The sequence below is a fragment of the Barbus barbus genome, assembly GCF_936440315.1.
Source record: "Barbus barbus genome assembly, chromosome: 19".
Classification (NCBI taxonomy): Eukaryota; Metazoa; Chordata; class Actinopteri; order Cypriniformes; family Cyprinidae; genus Barbus; species Barbus barbus.
The window spans coordinates 23,654,533-23,675,254 of NC_136747.1; the positions used below are offsets into that span (position 1 = coordinate 23,654,533).

At 36.7% G+C, this 20,722-nt stretch overlaps 1 protein-coding gene across 1 annotated transcript in view; it reads right to left on the reverse strand.

The window, feature by feature from the left end:
* LOC306885769 (zinc finger protein 40-like) overlaps positions 1 to 20,722 on the reverse strand; it is a 57,386-nt gene that overhangs the window by 22,485 nt on the left and 14,179 nt on the right. The window lies entirely within an intron of this gene.

Below are 20,722 nucleotides of genomic sequence, written 5' to 3' on the forward strand. Positions count from 1 at the left end.
TCTGGGTTGAAATATGACCTAGACATATTCCCGTCAGATTTTCTGGGAGCCATCCAACTGGCTTGTGAAAGCATGAAACAAAATTGTGTGTGTGTGTGTGTGTGTGTGTCTTCTTCCTCAAAGAAGAGTCCTGCTTGCCCAGTTAAAGCAACCACACAAAATAGGAGGCACTTGTGTAAATGTGACTGTGCACCGCAGGCATTCAACCACACACACACAAGCGGAGTCACGCGGTTTCCCTGTGGAGTGGATGGGGAATCCCTGTCAGGGCAGGCCAAGCCGTTCCTGACCAAACAAACAGATGATGTCATCATTAGCTGGAGCTCAGCATGGGCGATCCTGTTCTATCCTGCCTCACACAATCCCTCCTTTATGAGCGAGACTCTCTCTTGGACTCCTCTTTTGCTTTCTCTTTCTCTCGGGCAGGTTTAACCCTCTAAGCACTGGGCTGATCCCACTGTGGACATTACAATAAACATGATTCCACAGGATAAACTTAAAGAGTGAATCTCACAAAAAGTCCAGGTCACATTTCAACCCAAAATCGAAATAAAAACAATACAATAAAATAAATGTTTTGCATTAAAAATTAAGCAACAAATAATTTAATAAAAACTACATGTTTAGGGTTAAGATTAGGGCTTGGTTTATGGTTATTTGCATAAAATTATGCACAATTATAGCAAGCATAATAATGTATAATTACACATACTGTAAAATAAACTGTTACCAAAAATTGTTGTATTTTTTATTTTATGACAATTGAGCATTAGTTAGAGCAACATATTTGTAACAGTATTCATCAATCTTTGTTAATGTTGGTTAATAAAATAAACTGCTCAAATAGTTCAAGTCAGCTGAGGTCCATTAAATAATGTTAACAGAAAAAAAATATTGTAATAAAATGTTGAACTTAACATTAACTAGGACTAATAAATGCTTTAGAAGAACGGTTGGTTCATATTAATGTAGTTATCTAATATTAACTAAACAGACATGTTCTGGACAGGTTTCATGAGATTCACAGGTTTGATTTAAAAAAAGGGAAACCACTTTGGTCGACACCACCTCTCGTCTTCACAAAGTCCTTCCTGACCGCTTCCTGACGATATTCTGCACTGGACAGAACAGCAAAAACTCCATGACGTTTGGCAAAGGAAATTAGTGTCACTTCCAATCAGCGCTCGGTTTGGAAACGGACACGGCCTAATCCGACTAATCTAAATAGTCAGTATAACGAGATTGCAGTTTGTAATTTGTTTTTGGAAAAAAGAAGCTCTCAGCCCTGATTGTTCTGGAAACATTTCTGTGTGAGCATTTGTGTGAACGCCCTAAAAAAATGGTTTCCAATCAGCACAAAAAACAGCCGCTAGAATCTTGCACAAAATATGTTTTGTTCTATAACTCCATCAAAAGTTCTGGTGATTTAAAGAACCCAGAATTCCAAACTCTGATCTGAAGAACCTATAAAGCAAGAACTTTTAATCTACAAACCATATAGGCAACCAAGCAACCTGTTATTTTTCAGAGTTCACACACGTATTACACACACACTCAAACCTTATCGGCTCACAATCACATAAACACGTTCTCGTTTAGGCTGCATATGAATAAAATGTCAATGTAAGTGCGAAAACAAACAAACAAACAAACATGTAGGAAATCCCCATATTCTACTTTTATAAGATGTTAGTACTTGGGGGAATTTTGGCAGGTTAGCCAAAGCCCCTCATTGGTTAGTTAAAAATACTGTTAAACGGTCATAGCGGGGACTGTTCCAGACACGGTAAACCAACACCTTAAATGTCACTAAAGCAAACCTTTGATGAGGGCAGTATATTAAGTAGTATGTTTAAAGATGTACAGAGCAAGAGTCTATAGATCCTTCCTTCAAAATGAGAGTCTGTGGAATTATTTGCCAGTTTTATTATCTACTGAAAATCATATATCCAGCTTAGAAAAGTAGTAGCAAACTAGCAATGTCCCTAACGAGGCTAGAAATGAACATACCTGTGCTTTAACCCACCTGTTTTACACACATTTTGAAAAGGAAATCACTCTCTCGCTCACTCCCTCAGACTGAGTCCAGCTTTGCAATGAGTCTCTTTGCATATGAATCTGAAACTGATCTGAATGTGACAAAAGGACAGTTTGAATAATAAGAAAGAGAAAAGGCCTCACAGTAGAGGCAGAAAACTCTCTTCCATCACCGTTTCCTTTCAGAGGCGCTCTGTGAGAGAATTGCGGAGTTTGTGTCGAATGCAGCTGTCATCGCGACTGTATCGCATCAACACAAAAGCACATTCACTCCCATCCTTTATGCCGCTGAAGTTTTTCATCCCTACTTCCAGCGAAGCAAAAGAATCCAGCTCTCATCAAAAATTAATATTACCGTATGAAAAGAAGAAAAGGGCAACGCATTCTTTTGAAAGCTGGCGTGCCATTTACGGTAATTACACAACGTGTTGTAGATGGACTGTTTAACGCAGTAAAGACTGGCTTTCACTCGAGAATCCTTTTCAGATCATATTTTTATTTATTTTCTAGGATTTTGCTACTTTGTATCGGCGAAAACAGCAGATATGCCCACATAAGCACCACAGATCTGCAATATTTTTCACAAAGGATTCAGACTCCAAAATAAAAAAAATCATAATTTTATGCAGCAATTATGCATTAAATTGTTTAAAAGTGACCGCAAAGTCATTTAGGATTTCTATTCCAAGTAAATGCTGTTCTTTTGAATTTTCTATTCATTAAAGAATTGGAAGAAAAACATCAGGGTTTCCATAAAAATATTAAACAGAACAACTTAATAATAATAATTAAAAAAAAAGTTTCTTAGTACCAATTTAGCATATTAGAATGATTTCTGAAGAATCATGTGACACTGAAGACCGCTGCTGAAAATGTATCTTTGCATCACAGAAATAAATTACATTTTAAAATATTTAAAAATAGAAAAGGTATTTTAAAGTGTAATAATATTACAAATAATATAACAAACAAATGCAGCCTTGGTCAGGCACAAGACACTCTCAAAAACATTTAAAAATTGTATATTCTTTTATATTAAAAATAATACTACATAATGCACTCACTTTTGTTGTCACATGACATCATTACTTTAACAAGGCCATTTGAAAAATAAATAAATAAATTCACAAGCTTTCCTTTGATAGAATCGAGGGCAGGATTTCTCTGGCCTTATGCAAACGCATTAAATTAGCAGAACCTCTCATGTCACTCTCCACCTCCTCCCTCTCGAAACATTAATCTCTCTACGCAGCGCCCGCCGACAATTACAGCCCGCACTAGCTACTGCTAATGTGAAAGAGAATTTGTGAGTTCCCCCGCTAAATGGATTTAGCCAAGTCAACAGCGGTGGAATTATGACGAGTGCTAAAACGGCAGGAAACGCTGCGTGTTACGGGGCAGCCGAGGAGATTCTCATGGGTCATGTTTAGAGGGAACATGCTAATCTCTCCGAGCTCATTAGGACAGGGATGTTTAGCATTCATTCATGGAATTCTCTCACTGACTTCGTGCTGCTGGGTAACCTGGATTATATATATATGTTACGAAATTCCAAAAAGTGTCACTGTGTAAGAAACAGAACGAAAGGAATTCAATTGTTACGCAGAAAAGGCTACACTTTTTGTAAACATGCATCATGTTAACCATGGAAAAGTGGTGACCATTTTGCTGGTTACATCAGTATAGCTAGCATCAAATTGTAGGCTGCTTTTCAAACTAGATTCACATTTCCTAAAAAAAAAAAAAAAAAAAAATTCAAAAGGAGCTTAAACCAACTAAAACCTTAAACCAGATAAGACCATAAAACTTGTAAATAAATAAATTTTGCTTTTAGGTTTTTGAAGGAGTTTTCTTATGCTCACCAAGGCGGAAGACTACATTACAACAGTAATATTGTGAAGTATTATTATATCAAAATAAGAGTTTTCTATTTGTATTTTAAAATATAATTTATTCCCATGATGCAAAGCTGAATTTTCAGCAGCCATTACTCCAGTCTTCAGTGTCACATGATGAAACATGATGAAATAACTAACATGTTGTAGCATGAGGAGTAGTTTTTATGACATCGCTGTGCTGTTGCTAAGATGTTCTGGTTGGTTGAAATCTCAGTGATATTGATATTGTAGTCTCTAGACATGACTCAGGTTCCTGTTAGTCTATTGGGATGTTTTGGTTTTATCGTATACCAGGTGAAATATGCACATTCATTTGCTTAGTAACGTAACCTCACACCTCTCCCCAAAAAGACACATGCTTTGAGAAACATTCATGTCCGGAGCACAAAGGCAGCAGAGCTACATAGCAAAGTTTATTAAACCCAAGGATGAGTAATAGAACTAGTAATGTTATGGTGTCAATAGTACAGCACACTAATCATCTGACTTCCTGCATATGTGTGTGTGAGACAGAGTCTCAGGAGACAGGTGACAGGTGTTTCTCTGCCCCTCTGGGCTCTTTCTGTCTTTTTGGGAATAACTGAGAGTCCCTCTGGCTGATTCATCTGAACTTCCTGTCTTCATACAGACTGGCTGACTGAGAACGGCACATGCCAGAAAATCCCAAGCCTTCGACACCTTCATACCTGGCCTGGGATCTGCATCCTGTAGTGCTCACTCACCTGATAAAAACACACCAACAGCTGTTCTCTTCAGTCACAATCATTTTGATTCTGAAATATGAACGTTTTGTGATTGGACCGTGTTGTAAACCACATGACACACTGACCATATACACTCGGCAGTTCAATTTGGTTGTCAATTCATCCTGTTCCATACTTGATAATGACGCATTTAAATGCATATAAGAGTTGTGTGTCTCTCTATTTTATGCACAGTGCAAGAACGAGGTACATCTTGACTCAGTGTTGCCAGATTGTACAATTAAAAAACAGCAAATAAGAACAACCCCATAATAAACTCAAATGCAAATGCTTTATCTTGGAAATAAGCCACATACAATATCACAAACTGCACCTGCTTACTTTATTAACTCCATAAATTGGATCGCTTTATGAGCCAAGCCCAAAGACACATCGCTTAAAATAAGTGGACATGGCAACACTTCAATAATGTGCTCTGTGAAGCAGGCTCTGTCAATGGTATTGTAGTTACATTTGCTAAACATAACGAGTCTTTGGTCACTGTAATATTATTTTGGTATATAATTGTGTCAGTCAGCGCAATTTCGAGAGCAAGTTCTGTTCCCTACACACACAAATGGATAACTTATGAGGTTCACTCTAATTTTAATTTGGTTGTCACTTTGCAGTGTGCATGCAGCAATTTTGATTTTGTTCTTACAAGGAAGATTCTGTAAGTTCCAACATGGAATTCTGGAGAACAAAAAGACCTATGATGACAACCTTTCCACTGAAGTGAATTGCAAACTGTAAATTAGAAAAAGTTTTTTTCTTTCTTAGGGTAAAATGAGATCATCTTGTCACTTGCATCATCAAAGAGAGACTGCATTTTGTACAATTCAATCTGAAACCAATCTATTGCTGAAACTCCTAATGAAGTCACCAATAAACTAACATTTTACACACTTCACTAAACAAATCCCATTTGTACTCTTATATGACACTTAGCAAGTGTAAATTTTAGACTGTGGTTATAGAGAACGGTCAGAAACTCCTTCTTCAAATTGCAAGGGAATGTGGGTAATATAAGCCTGGAACATCATGCACTAGTGCATATTTTTTTAAATCCACTGAAAACATTGCACTAATCCTATCTACTCAGGATCTATTTGAATTAGGATGCAGTCAATACACAAAATCTGTGGCACTAGATTACAGGAAATATTGTGAGAATATGATTTGATTTCTGTTGGCTCTTTTGGAGCAGCATGTGTGTGTGTGTGTGTGTGTGTGTGTGTGTGTATATGTCAGGCTGCCTGGCGCTTCAGAGTGTCAGCCAGAGCAACATGACGAGTTACAGACCGTCAGAACAGCCGTCCGTGTGTGTGTGTATGTTTGCGAGTTGTTTTCTGTGTTTTCCCACTCCGATTAGAGCCTAGCTGGAGGCAGAATTATGTAATCTAACACGGTGAGACGAGCGAAACAGAGAATAACAATTATCCATCCCTCCCTTCATCTTTACCTCTTATGGCATGCTCACTCTCACGTTCTCATCTTTTTATATGAATTATAACGCACAACATTTTTAACTAATTTTATATTTAGAATATATTTATTTATATATAATTAACAATTTGCAATTAACACAAAATACAATATACAATTATTTCAAAAATATGAAAAAATTATCAAATACATTTTATATTATATAAATTTAATTATAATGAATTTTATAATTATAAAATATCTCTTACTGTATTCAAATTGAAAGCTTACTACTATTAGATGAGCTCTGGCACAGCTTACCCCATCGATAGGGCCAATATTGTTTCAAAAACTGCCATAAAAAAGATCAATCATCAAGCCAAAAGGGACATTTCCATTAGCTGACTCGAAACGGTCTTACACTAGCCTTGGGACAGCTGGTCACTCTTACTGTTGAGCCCTGCTTAATCAAACCTTACTTTGCTAACTTGATTCATGCTCACAGCTCCCTGTCTTTCTCTCTGTCTGATTCATGCATATGATGAAGATCTCACAGCTTCAGCTGTGGCCCATCAAATGCCAACTTCAAACTCGCAGTCCATAAACAAACTCTCTTCCTCAAACAAACACACACGTGGTTGCATGAAACATCCTGTGACTGTGTTAACAGTACTCTTGCCTGCTAATGGGGTCATTTGTCTTACTGGTGTTAATGTAAACCAGAACTCTCGAGCCAGGTCTGTACTGTGTGTTTATAGCACTACGTCTATCTCTGACTGAGTTGCGTAACCGCTGTGGGCTCATCCATTCTGGGCTCATCCTCTCCACCCAATCACTCAATCGCGACTCCTAAAGGTTAGCAGGAATCTCTGATAAAATATTTTTTTTAAAAAGTCCCGCAAAAAAAAATTAAATGAAGAGCATGTATAATGTTGTTCTGGCAATGGTCAGTGTTAAAGTGTTAGACCGCCTTTTTAATACTATTAACCCTAGGACCAGACAGGAGAGTTTCATGACCTTGCTGCACTAATCGACCATAAGATTACCTACAGCAGGGGTGCCCAACCCTGTTCCTGGCGATCGACTGTCCTGCAAAGTTTAGCTCCAACTCTAATCAAACACACCTTTTCATTTTCACGAGATCCTGAAGACCTTAATTAGTTGCTTCAGTTGTGCTTGATTAGAGTTGGAGCTAAACTTTGCAGGACAGTCGATCGCCAGGAACAGGGTTGGGAACCCCTGACCTACAGTAATCTTGACATGCCAACTGACATTTACAAGAAAAAAAAGGTACAAAATAATAATAATAATAATAAAATTATCATAAAAGGAAACATGACAAAAAACAAACAAATAATAAAAAAAACAAATATAAAAATAAAACAGGTCAAATCAAACTCTTAAAAGCACTTAAAATTTCAAAAGAGACCAAAAAAATGGAACTATTAGACAAACAAGTGAAAGTTGAAAAATAAGGAAAACATTTAAATAACAAACAAAGAGCAAACAAACAAATAAATATCAAGCAACAGTCAAATAAATACTATTGCATTTCTGTCAAATTGGGTATAAATACAAAAATACAAATGTAAGTTGACCTATGAAACAACAAATAAATTAATAGAACAACTGCAAGGCTGATCAAATGTACAACATGCTCATAAGATACAAATATTAGGCTGACCAATCATGCAACACTCCAACATCACAAGCGTTAGACTGGCCAATCATGCAGCAGTTTATAAAAAATGGATGGACACAAATCTGGCCAATTTTCACACTTAAAACTGCAACATGTTGCAGTATATATATATATATATATATATATATACAGTGCCCTCCAAAAGTATTGGAACAGTAAAGACAAAATTGCTCTGTTGGTTGTGGAGTCAATATAGAGACATTTACAATTATGATTAAAAGATGGATATGAGACAAAACTACAGAATGTCACATTTTATTATTGGGTGATTCAACTCATAGATGTTTTACCAGCTACGAAGTTCAGCACTTTTAGAGTTTCATCCCTCTATCTGATGTGAGCATAAGTATTGGAACAGTTGCCTCACAAGTCTTTCTAAGTGATCAGCTGTGTCCTGTTGCATTAATTCTTAAGGTATTAAAAGCAGGGAATGTGTCGTATCAGTTATATCCATTACTTCTGTATTCTGAATCTAGCATTCGATGATGACACACACAAACCAGGATGAAGATGAGGGAGCTGACTTTGAGAGAAAAGCAAGCAATTCGGATGCTAAAAGAAAAGAGGAAGTCAATTAGAGCTCTAGCAAAAACAAAGGGCATGGAGAAATGAAGAGTTTGGAAACCACCAGCGACACCAGAAACCAACGGCTGATCGGCTGAGAAAACAACAGTAGTTGATGATAGACAAATCATAAAAGCTTCCAGAAAGCTGGGGTGATGCTCTGACAATCTACTGTCCTCAGGAGACTTTGACACAGAATTACAGATGCTACACAGCAAGATGCAAACCTCTGACCAGCACCAAAAATAGAAAGGCAAGATTAGAGTTTGCAACAAAGCACAAAGATGAGCCAGAAAAGTTTTGGAACTGTGTTTATGGACCAATGAGACAAAGATGAACATTTATCTAAGTGATGGGAAAACAAAAATGTGGAGAAGAAAAAGGGAACTGCAAATGATCGCAAGCATACAGCCTCATCTGTAAAGCATGGTGGAGGTGTTGTTGTGGCCCTCTCAGAATGAATTTGGAAGGGTACAAAACCATCTTGCCTACCAATATTCAAGAAAATGCCACCAGATTCATTGGGAAGTGCTTCATATTGCATCAGGACAATGACCCAAAACACCCTGCCAGTTCAGTCAAGGAATTTATAAGGGCAAAGAAATGGAAAGTCTTAGATTGCCCAAGTCAATCTCCAAATTTAAATCTGATTGAAGATGAATTTCACCAGCTGGAGAGGAGAGTAAAGGCAGAAACTCCCCAAAACAAGGAACAATTGGAATTGGCTGCATTAAAGGCTGAGAAAAGTATTTCAAAGGATGAGACCAAGAGTCTGGTGATGTCTATGGGTCACAGACTCACTGCTGTGATTGTGTGCAAGGGATCTGCAACTAAATAATAGCTTTTCATCTTTTATATCTGCCTTATGTTCAACTGTCCCAATACTTATGCTCACATCAATGAGTGGGATGAACTCTAAAAGTGCTGTTCTTTTTATTTGGTAAAACATATGTTGAAACAGCTAATAATAAAATGTGACATTCTGTAGTCTTGTCTCATATTCATCTTTAATTCATCTTTTAATTTGCAAATGTCTTGACTCTGCAGGCAACAGAGCAATTTTGTCTTTACTGTTCCAATACTTTTGGAGGGCACTGATCATGTATATATATCATGAATATATATATATATATATATATATATATATATATATATATATATATATATATATATATATATATATATATATTCAAAGCTGACCAATCATGCAACACTCTAAAAAAGCTGGCAAATCTTGAAACAGTTATTTAAAAACAAACACACAAACAAAAAACACCTGGCAGATTGCACACTTTCAACATTACAACCACAAAGCTGACCAAAATATTATTAAAATAAATGATTAAATTAATTAATAAAAAAAACACTCAAATAAAGCTTTTACAAAAATTAACAATTAGAAACAATTCAGCAACAATTAGAAAATACTAATTTTAAACTGACCTATCAAGCTAAATTTTAAACAAACAAAAAATTAATACAAATGTAAAGCTGACCAACTACCCAACCCTTTCAGAAAATGCAAATAGGCTATAAAGTGGACAAATCATGCAATATTAAAAAAACAAAGACAAACAAAAAAAAAAATGCAAGCATTAAGCTGGTCAATTGTGAAAGACTTTCAGAAAAACTAATGCAAATGTGGCCAATCATGCAAGACAGATATACAGCCAATCATGCAACATTTAAAACACAACTAGTCAACAAGACTAGAAAAAGAAGAAGTCAACATATGATTGCACACCTCCACATCGAGTACCTGAGCAGTGCTGATATACTGATGGCAGGGCTGCTTCAGTTTCTTGTCTCCCAGTGAAAGTGTGTCTGTATCAGGACAAGCTGGATTTCCCTGAATCGCAGCGGAACGCCACTGGGGAACACCTGGACCTCCCCTCAGAGTGTGTCCTCTCTCTTAAACACACACACACACACGCCGCATAACCACCTCCAACCACAACACAGCGGACAGACCTCGCCTAGAAACTCTCTCTTTCTGTATCTTTCGCTTTCGTCTGAAAAGCCGGCTGGGTGTTGATAGCTCACTCACTCACTCACTAGCTACCGTTTTCCAACCCTCCCTTGTTCCCTCCTTCCCTGTATCTGTGTCTCCTCCTCCTGCGCTCTTTTTTTGCCAACTATTTTTTTCACTGTTTTTAATCCCTACGCTAAATCAGGGAATGCCCTGACTACCACCACGCTGACTTCTTCTCTCAGTGAATAAGAAAGAGAGAAAGGGAGAGAGAGACACAAAGCAGAACGGAAGGTCTACAAAAAGCTGGCTGCCTAATTCCTTCGGCTGAACGCTTCGAGCCACGTACACAACGGTTGAAGCTGAGAGTTTGTCAACATCAGATTAGCTTCTAACCCACTTGCGGAGAGTCGCCGCCCACGTTACCGCCACACACTCCTATTAATACACGACTCGGGCCCACACACTCCACACGGCATGGCCGCCCACTCAAAAACAAAAAAAAACAAAACATAAAACATAAACATGCTCAGAGACGTGCACAGATGCACACATAAAAACATTTGAATCTGCCAGGCCAATTACAGCAATTAGCCAGTATTTTGAGATTTACAGTCAAGATTTTCACAACTAAATTGTAATATTACGAATCGTAATGTACAATTACAACATTTGGATATTATTTGGAGGCTGATTATCCAGTTGTCATTTGATGCCAGTATATAGATCAATACAACATTTCGATATTATCAGCAAAAATTTGCAAATATTTTGAAATGTGCATTAACATTCATATAATAGTACAATTTTAGATTGTCAACACTGGTGGATTACCAAAAAGTCGGACAGTTTTCTGAGAACTGTATCAAGATTTATGCTTCATTACGAAATTAAAATGTCAATATTTTGGACAACAAAATGTATATAATGTTGCAATGCCTTAAGATTATCAACACTGGCCAATTACCGCAAAATCAGCCGATATTGTAAAATGTATACTGATTAAGGTTACACTACAATATTGAGTTGCAACTTGCAATATTAAAATGTTACAGGTTGATAACCAATTAATCGAACAATATTCTCAGATTACTGACATATTTGCTATAATTTTTTTTTATGATCAGCATAAGCTGTTTGATGAATAATTTTCCAATTAACAATCATATTTATATAACATTATCTTTTTAGCTCATCAACATCAGCCAATAACCATATAATTAGATTATCACACTTTACCATAAACTGATAGTGATGCTGTTATATGAAAAATGTGAGTTATATACCAGTGTTGGGCAATGAGAAACTCATATTGTTAACCACAACTCTTAAGTATCACAACACACAAATGCCTCTATAAAGGCTATGCAAAATAAAAAATTAAAAAACATGTCCGGTCATAATCATGATATGTTCCTGTCATCTGCTGCGGTAATCTACACCCACACACACATATAGAAATAGAGGACCGCGGTCCCACACCTGTGTACTAGATACTAACACACCGGAAAGCGTGCAAACACACACAAACTCATGCTTACCTACACAGCTGTCTGTGAATCTCTGGTTAACACCTGCTAGATCTGCATGTTATGGGTGGATGAGCTCTATTCTCACACTCATACAGACACACACATGGACATAGAGTTAATCATCATACACCTAGACTTAAACACACTTACACACCTCAGGCAGTTTAGTCAGAGCCCAGCAGTTCTCACGCTCAGAGCACACACACTTTCACAACCTATATCCTATAAACAAGCCCTCATACATTCACAAACAGACTCATAAATACTAAAAACCCTAAAATGCTGACTGAAAGCTACAAATAAAAACAAAGGCTAGACTGTGAATAGCACCCATCACACTGCTTGTCTGGTTTTTGTAGTATGCAAGTATGCATTATGCAAATCACAATACATTTTGTGCAGAACAGCATATCCACTAAACCCACAATGCAATGCACTAGACCTGACCGTCAATTAACTGTAAACAATATTAAACAATTTTTACTCATGTGACCAGACATTTTTACACAACATTGTTTATTTGTTAGATGATAACAGAAGGGCTAAATTAAACATGCAAATAAAGAGGTCATGTGACTTACAGTAGGTTTAAAATTTTATCTTTGCATAACGCTTCATTCAAATTTCTAGTTTCAAAGGAAGCCTTTATGCTCAACAAGGCTATATTTAATAAAAAAAAATACAGTAAAAACAGGCATATTGTGAAATATTTTAAGATTTAGAGTAACGGGTTTCAATCTGAATATATTTTAAAATGTAATTCGTTCCTGTTGAATTTTCAGCATCATTACTCCAGACTTCAGTGACGTGAGATCCTTCAGAAATCATTCTAATATGCTGATTTGCTGCTCAAGAGAAAGTTCTTATTATTATCAATGTTGAACACAGCTGTGCTGCTTAACATTTTTGAGCAAAGCGTGAAACATTTCTTTCAGAATTCTGACCAAGCCCAAATTTTTGAATGGCGGTACGTAAAAAGCGTACAACATAAATTGCACGATACTCTAGTATTCCATTGCAAACAGCCAAAATCTTTATTTCATTCTGTCAGTCGCTCACAGATCTGTCTGGGTGCCGCCCGTTTGTTCTCCCAACAGGAAATGCATGGTTTCCAAATAATTTGTTTCTAATTTGTGGATCTATGAAAGGGAAAGAAGAGGGAAGACTCAGAGGAGATTCACAGGAATGCTCGAACCCCCCCATTTGCAGAATTCCCATGGCGACAGCTGCTGAAGGAACGCCCCCGTTATGCAACAAGATGAGCTCTGCCAGAGGGCAAATGAGAGCACGCATGAACCACAACCATCTCCTACTTCACATCAATCCACCTCTTCCCCATTCATCCCTCTCTGCCAATCATTTCCTTCGTCTGACTTTCGTTTTTTTCATACATCCATTCATCCCAGCTCGCTCTCTCCGTATGTTCACGGCAGAATGGTTTAACCCTTTCCAGCTCATAATCTCTCCCCATTCATCTGGTTTTTGCATTCATATTTTCACGTGCCTCTTTAGCTCTCATTCAGCAATCAATCTCGGCTCTTTCTGTGAGCGCAACTTATTCCCAAGCACGCCCTGACAGTCATTTCTCTGCAGAAATCAATACTGAGCATTATTATATTTCACAACCTCTTCGATTTAAATCATCTGAGCCTCTCAAATCATTTAGTTCACTCCCTTTATCATTATAAACCAGAAATATAATTATGATGTCATCACATAGCCTACTCTTCTTCAGGCTTTCAGTGGATTTTCCTCTCTATTCTGGGTTAAAAGGAACATCAGAGTTCCTACACCTTTTGAACAACACATTTTATGGATAATAATAAAAAACCCTACAGTCATTTCCTCTGTATATCTGAAATAAGTCAATTAGTTGGGATTTGCATTGACTTTAAATGCAGAGTTGTTATTATTATCATGAAGAAACTAAAATTAAAAATACACTTTTAAAGTAAAATTAAGCTGAAATAACATATCAAATTGTTAAATGTGACTAGGGCATGAAGATATTACATACATACATATGTATGTATATATATATTATATAAAAAATTAAAGGGGACCTATTATGCAAAAATCCCTTTTATAAGGTGTTTGAACACAGGTGTGTGAAAACAACCAGCCTATTAGGGGTGGGAATCTTTAGTCACCTCATGATCCGATCCGATCCGATTCTCGGAGTCACAATCTAATTCCAGAACGATTCTTGATCTACTTTTCCTTATTAATTAATTCGTTTACCGACTTGAGAATTTTTAAATCCTTACATTTACATATCCTTACATAAGTAATTAAGTACTTTTTAAAATAATTATGAATTTTAAAAAAATATTAAAACAGTTGTATATGTTAACATTTTTAAACTAATATAACTTCAAAACATACAAGCAAGTAGCAAATAATAAAGAGGAGCATATAAACATATGACAAACAACAAACAAAGAGTGTTTTCAGTATTTAAGATTATCTGAACGTTTTCCATTCAAGAACTGTGAGTGATTTTTCTTCATCTTTACTGTTGTTTTTTTACTATGACATCATAGACAGCGGGACATCTATTAAGCTGCATTGACACACGGATCTCTTTTGAAATATAATGAGTAATGTGGTTTGTCCTGTTCGTTTAATCCCTTAAGACATAGGCCTAACTGTCTGTGTTTACATTAATTTTGCGTCATAAAACCATTTTGAGACTCAAGTACATTAAACCACGGAGACAACATTTGAAATTGAACGCAGCCTTCTGTTAGTGAGGTTCATATTTTAAATATATAAGTCCACTGCATTACAAACCACATAAATGAAGACTTCGTAGAGCATTTGTAAGGACAATACCGACGGGCGAGACCGCACACTTCAAGTGTATCATCAAACAAAGCAATGAAGCTGTGCAATGAAGCCTGTGAATGTCGTTGTAATTCGCTTCAACCTTTCCGAACTTTAAGAAAGATTATTTTACGGAAAGTTCGAGTGGTGTATGTGTGTGAGGAATTGGAAGCAAGAAGAATACGGGTGTTTCTAAAGCAAACTCAGCATCATCGCACATCTGGTTGAAAACTAAGCTCAGAATCATTCAGAAATTCTCCGAATCGATCCAGAATCGTTGGAGAGAGAATCGCGATGCATCGATGGATCGATTTTTTTCTCCCACCCCTACAGCTTATAATGGTAAAAATCCACCAACTCAATTTTTTATAATCTAAAAAAAAATCATAAACAGTCTCTCAGGTCGAGCTGTTTCAGATTCTCCCTCTGTTCACGTCACAGAGGGGAAAAAGTCACCCGCCCATTTGTGACGCTGCCCTATAAGCATAGAGACAGCCCTGAGTGAGAAGCTGTGGTCTGCCTCCGCCATTACTGATTACTTGATGTAGCTGCTGGAGATTCACAATGTCAGCGCCAAGGAGGCTTTTCAAGTGTGTTTTGGGATGCACTAACGAACATACAGTGGTGTGAAAAAGTCTTGGCCCCCTTCCTGATTTTTTATTTTATTGCATGTTTGTCACACTTTAATGTTTCAGATCATCAAACAAATTTAAATATTAATCAAAGATAACACAAGTAAACACAACATGCAGTTTTTAAATGAAGGGGTTTTTTTATGAAGGGAAAATATTTATTCTTTTAAAAAAGATATTTTTTTTTATAAATTAAATATTTGATACCATAGAATTTCCATAATCCTTGTCACCAATGTCAATATCAAATTAATACAAGCCTAAACAGAGACAAAAATGAACACCACAAGCTCACTGAAGAAACTAATTGCAAGCAATAGGACAACAAACTACAATAAACAAGAAACGCTACATACATTGTGTAAATTAATTAGTCTTCACTGTGTTAATTATATCTATCTTAGATAGAATTAACATGTATATTATGTATAGATTCTATACACAGTGTTGGGGAAGCTACTCTGAAACTGTAGTTTGACAAGCTACAAGCTACTCGTAAGTTAAAGTAGTTAAACTACAGTCAAGCTACCCTTTTGGAAAAGTAGTTAGCTACACTACAAGTTACTATCAAAAAGTAGCTAGCTACATTGAAACTACTTTAGATTTTTTTGAACAACGTATATTATAAATAACTGAATAAGTGTCTGAGGAATGGTTTAAGTAAAATATTTAGTGTTTAAAACAATGCAATACAATTATGATTTCAAAGAGTATTGTTTTATTACACACAACACTCAAATATCTCAGACTGTTACAAAAAGTGTAACCTTTACTTGTCGTTTCTTTGAGAGACATGAACTTGGACAAATAAGGCCATGGGTAATTAATGTTAGTTGTTTCTCCATCCTCCAAATCTGCCGCCACGTCTTGCTCCATCATGGATAATATGGGTGTGTCAACCCACTTCTGTACGTCAGTGAACTGTTAGCCGCAAGATGCGTGATTAAACAACAGGTGGCGGTAATGGCAAAAAATGAGTTTGTAATCAAACAAGAAGAATATCCTTGCATCGCGCTGATTCGCGCAGGCTCGACAAAACGCAATGTAGCTTTTGCTCGCGCTACACCGCTACTTGCTGCAAAAAGTAGTTAGCTACTGGAAAAGCTACACTGTTTAAAAAGCAACTGAGCTACTGCCAAGCTACTGAAAAATGTAGTTAAGTTAGTAGCGTCGCTACTTGTAGTTAACTACTCCCCAACACTGTCTATACATATATATAAATATATCATTATCATCATTTTTTAATTTCTTCTTATTAAAGTTACAAAAGTGGTTTAGTCAAGAGCAGTGAGAGATTTTCTCTCACTATTGTTTGATTAATATGATTGGCAGACAGGACGAACATTGGACAGCTTCCCCTTTAAGACTGAAGTCCGGATCCAATATAGCCTACTGTTACATATGCGTTTTGTTTTACAGCTATTTACTCTCTCTTATGACCTAAATCACTGTGTTTATGAGGATACTTGCAAAGAAGGGAATTCTGACGCATAGAAGTGTGTTTATGTAATCGTTCATGGTTCAAAGCCAGTAAAGCGGCCAAAAAATGTGCGCTCCTCTCACGCAGAAACAGAGACGGCGCATGCATACAGCTCTGTTGTTTGTTTCAACAGCTTAAAATCGGTTGTTTTAAAACTGCAGTGCTTAAAAGCACGTGTCCGTGCTACAGATGTAGTCCCTCGTTTAGGAGCGAGCTCCTCATTTTGTCCTGGCTGGTCGTTCTCCACCTGGTTCTGTCTCCCCTTCAAGTATTACAGTAAACAATGTATTTTGCGACACCACGAAATAAACGATAGAGCATAATATGAAACGACAGACTTTTTATTTCGTCCATACAATATATATCGTCATATCGCACAGCCCTAACTGAAAATAAATGGAGAAAAATAAATAAAACATAACAGTATATCTGCCTACACAATCAATACTAGCATCACCCCCTTAAACTCCTGACCCTGCAGTGAACACACCATCAGTGGACCGACATCCATCGTCTCCGCTGACGCCATTTGATTGGACAAGATCTGGCTGGCAGCCTCACTTCATCCACAAGGTGCTTCACTTTCATAATAATCTGCTATATCTCATTTGCATGTAAAACACTTCACTTGTCTGAAAAGCACTTCACAAACGCAATGGTTCATTCAGCACTTGCTCGTATGGTTATTTGCCTTTCCGAGCTCTAACTCTAACTGTTCTGTGATTTCTCCTGCCTAAACCATCAGGTGGATCTAAAGTGATCGCACTGACCTGAAATCAGGTGTTAATATGCTGCAAGAGATATTTTGGAATCAAACTGCAATAATACTACAACAAAAAAAAAAAAAATGCAAGTGTGAGAGAAAATTGATATTACCATGTACTAGCTTGTCATGTAAAATTCATTCATTAATGACAAATAATACATTTTAACATCTAAAACTGCAATAGGTGTAGAAACTAATTTAACTCAGAAATTGCTAGAAAATGTCAATTAATTACAAAGGAATGGCAACACCATTCGATGGCACTTAATATTAAAGCTGGAGAGCGCTGGATGTTTCTGAATCAGTTATTTGTATGTGATATTTTGTGACTTTTCGAAGACAATCTGAGCTGAAAATAACAAAATTCACTTGAAGGACAAGGACAAAGCCAAGGTTGAAAGCAGAGAGAGAGAGAGAAGCTGTCCTGCTGGTGGACAGATTGTGGCGAGGGTCAAAACTCACTCTGGCTCTCTTCCACTGAGGGTATGAATCAGTTTTAAAGGGGAACAGTCGTATTTTACACACTTACACTTGTACAAACACACAAACATTTCCTTTAAGGGACAAACTGCAACATAAGGTCAAAGGGCAAGAGAAAGGGTGTGACGACAACACTTGTGATGAACAGTAGGTAATCTCTGAAACCGTTCCTGACCATCTTAGAGATTTTTCAAAACGTTTGGCAGATGGGAATGCACAATATCTATTTTAAAAGTGTCCAAATCAAGCAGGAATATTGTAAATTGAATTTTCAAAAGCTGGTTACTTGTGTGAAATTCTCATTGGTTAATGAAAACATGACTGTTTAGAATGCACTGCAAAAGAATCTTACATTTTCTCAGGTTTTGGCCACATGATGGAGTGATTTCACCTGCATGTTTGAGACACACCGCAACAATATTTTTATTTCATAATTATTAGATTATCTGCCTTATTTCTACATTGCTACATTTTATTATTTAGACAGTATCTACCTTTCAAAAGCTTGGGATTGGTAAAATTAGTTTAATGTATTTGAAAGAAGTGTCTTATGCTCACCATGGCATTTTTTTACTTGATCAAATATAGACCTACAGTAAAAGAGTACATTTTTGAAGAATTATTACCATTTTTTATTTTTTTTATTTAATATATTTCAAAATGTAATACCTTTGATAACAGATTTGTGGATGTGGTGAGGAAGAAACTTTTTTGTATTATATTATTTATAATTAATTTAAAATTATGATAATTTATTATCAATGTTAAAAACAGTTGTGCTGCTAAATAATTTTGTGGAGACTGTAATGCATTTTATTCAGGATTCTTTTTAAATAAATGCACAAAAAATTGCTAAAATTATTTACATCTCATTTTTACTATCATTGCTATCATTGATCCTGCATCAGCTGGGCTTAAAAACCTCATCTTCAACCAACTCTATGATATCTACCACAAACACTTGCTCGCATTGTTTTCAGTCTCATGATACAGAGTCTCTGTACTGTCTGTTATGACTGTGACCTCAGAAAAGACACGAGGGATTGGAGATGTGTGAATGGAGGAGGAAAGCGTTCGGCACAGCTGCTGGAGAAGCCCAGATTCCCCGTCAGAACTGGAGGAATTTCCAGAACGGACCGGGTGAATCTGGCATTGTGTGCTGGGGAAATCTGCTTTTGTGCGCCTCTAAAAACGCACAAACAACACACACAAGAGAGAGCGCATTGCAGGCAGCAGATTTTTCTGGCTGTGAGATCTAAGTACACACACACACATAAATAAGTCCTTAAAGGAATAGTTCACCCAAAATATAAAAACCTCCCAAAAACCGTGAATGGACCCGAAATAAAGCATGTAAGTCTTTCATGGTGTTTTTTTTTTACTTTTGGAGCTCGACAGCATCAATCTATTAGTTGATATGTCTGAATTTACTGCATTATTACATCTTTTTTTTTCCTTCCTTTCCTCTGTATGAAAGTCACTCGGGTTACCGGACTCCCGTTGGGTCCTTGGGCTCCCGTTCAGGATTGCCTCTCTATAAAACTACATATCTTTCTCTCTCAATCCTTTCTTCTCCTCTTTCGTCATCCTCCCATTCCCGTTGGGGTCTCTTCCACAGATAATCAATCGTTCACCCAGTCAATCCTCCTTCCTTAAAAAAAAAAAAACTCTCTTTCTCTCTCTGCTTCCTCCCGCAGTCAGACGCAGGAACGGCACCTGCACACACACACTCATGCTGCTCCTGTTGCCCTAGCAACAGCTAGATCGAGCTTCGCTTGTGTAAACCGTTAGGCTTTGCCAGTGTTGTCTCGCACTCACGCACACACACACACACAGGCAAGCCCCACACAACACCCTTATAAGGGTTTCCGGTGGTCTGCAGTCAGGGTTTGATATCTTTAGAGCAATTCTGCTTTCAAACAAAGCCCCATTCAAAAAAAATGAAGTGAGCAACTTTAGATGACGTCTTCGCTTTAAAATCGAAATGAAATCAAAATTGTGCCTATTTGCTTTAGACTTATTGTGCACAATCCATCAATGCATGACACTCAAAGTTTGCTATATGTTATCAGCTTGAAAAATAACTTTCCATTTTGACTGATGTCACCTGTTAGGAAATGCAACGCTTGAATAATGTTTTAGGCTACTGTTGTAAGTAATGCAGCCTTTCTAAAACAGTTAAACAGTTAATCCCAATAATTTAATGTCATTTAACATTAATGCAGTAAACGTTATGGCAATAAATTAATAACAATAAATTTAAAAAAGAAGCATTACCATTGGGATACGTGGAGATGGAAGGTGAACTTGACCTTCAGCCTCCACGTTCTGCCCACAACAGTGTTTGCTGGTTATGTTTTTAAATCTAAACCTATTAAAACCGTTTTCATTACCTAAAAGCTGAAATGAAAATAAAATATATTCTAAATATTTAATATATAAATAGAAACTTAAACGGAAATTAGAAATGTTGCCTTGGCAAATAAATAAAATAAACTGAAGTACAAAAATACACAGTAAAATATGTTTGTAATATTAACTGTAAGTTGCTGTAAAAGTGTTGTAAAAACATGTTAAATGGTCAATGGGCACGTTTCCTTATACAATGAAAAGGTAACTTTTTGAATAATTTTACAGAAAAATACTGTAAAATGTACAGACTTTCAAA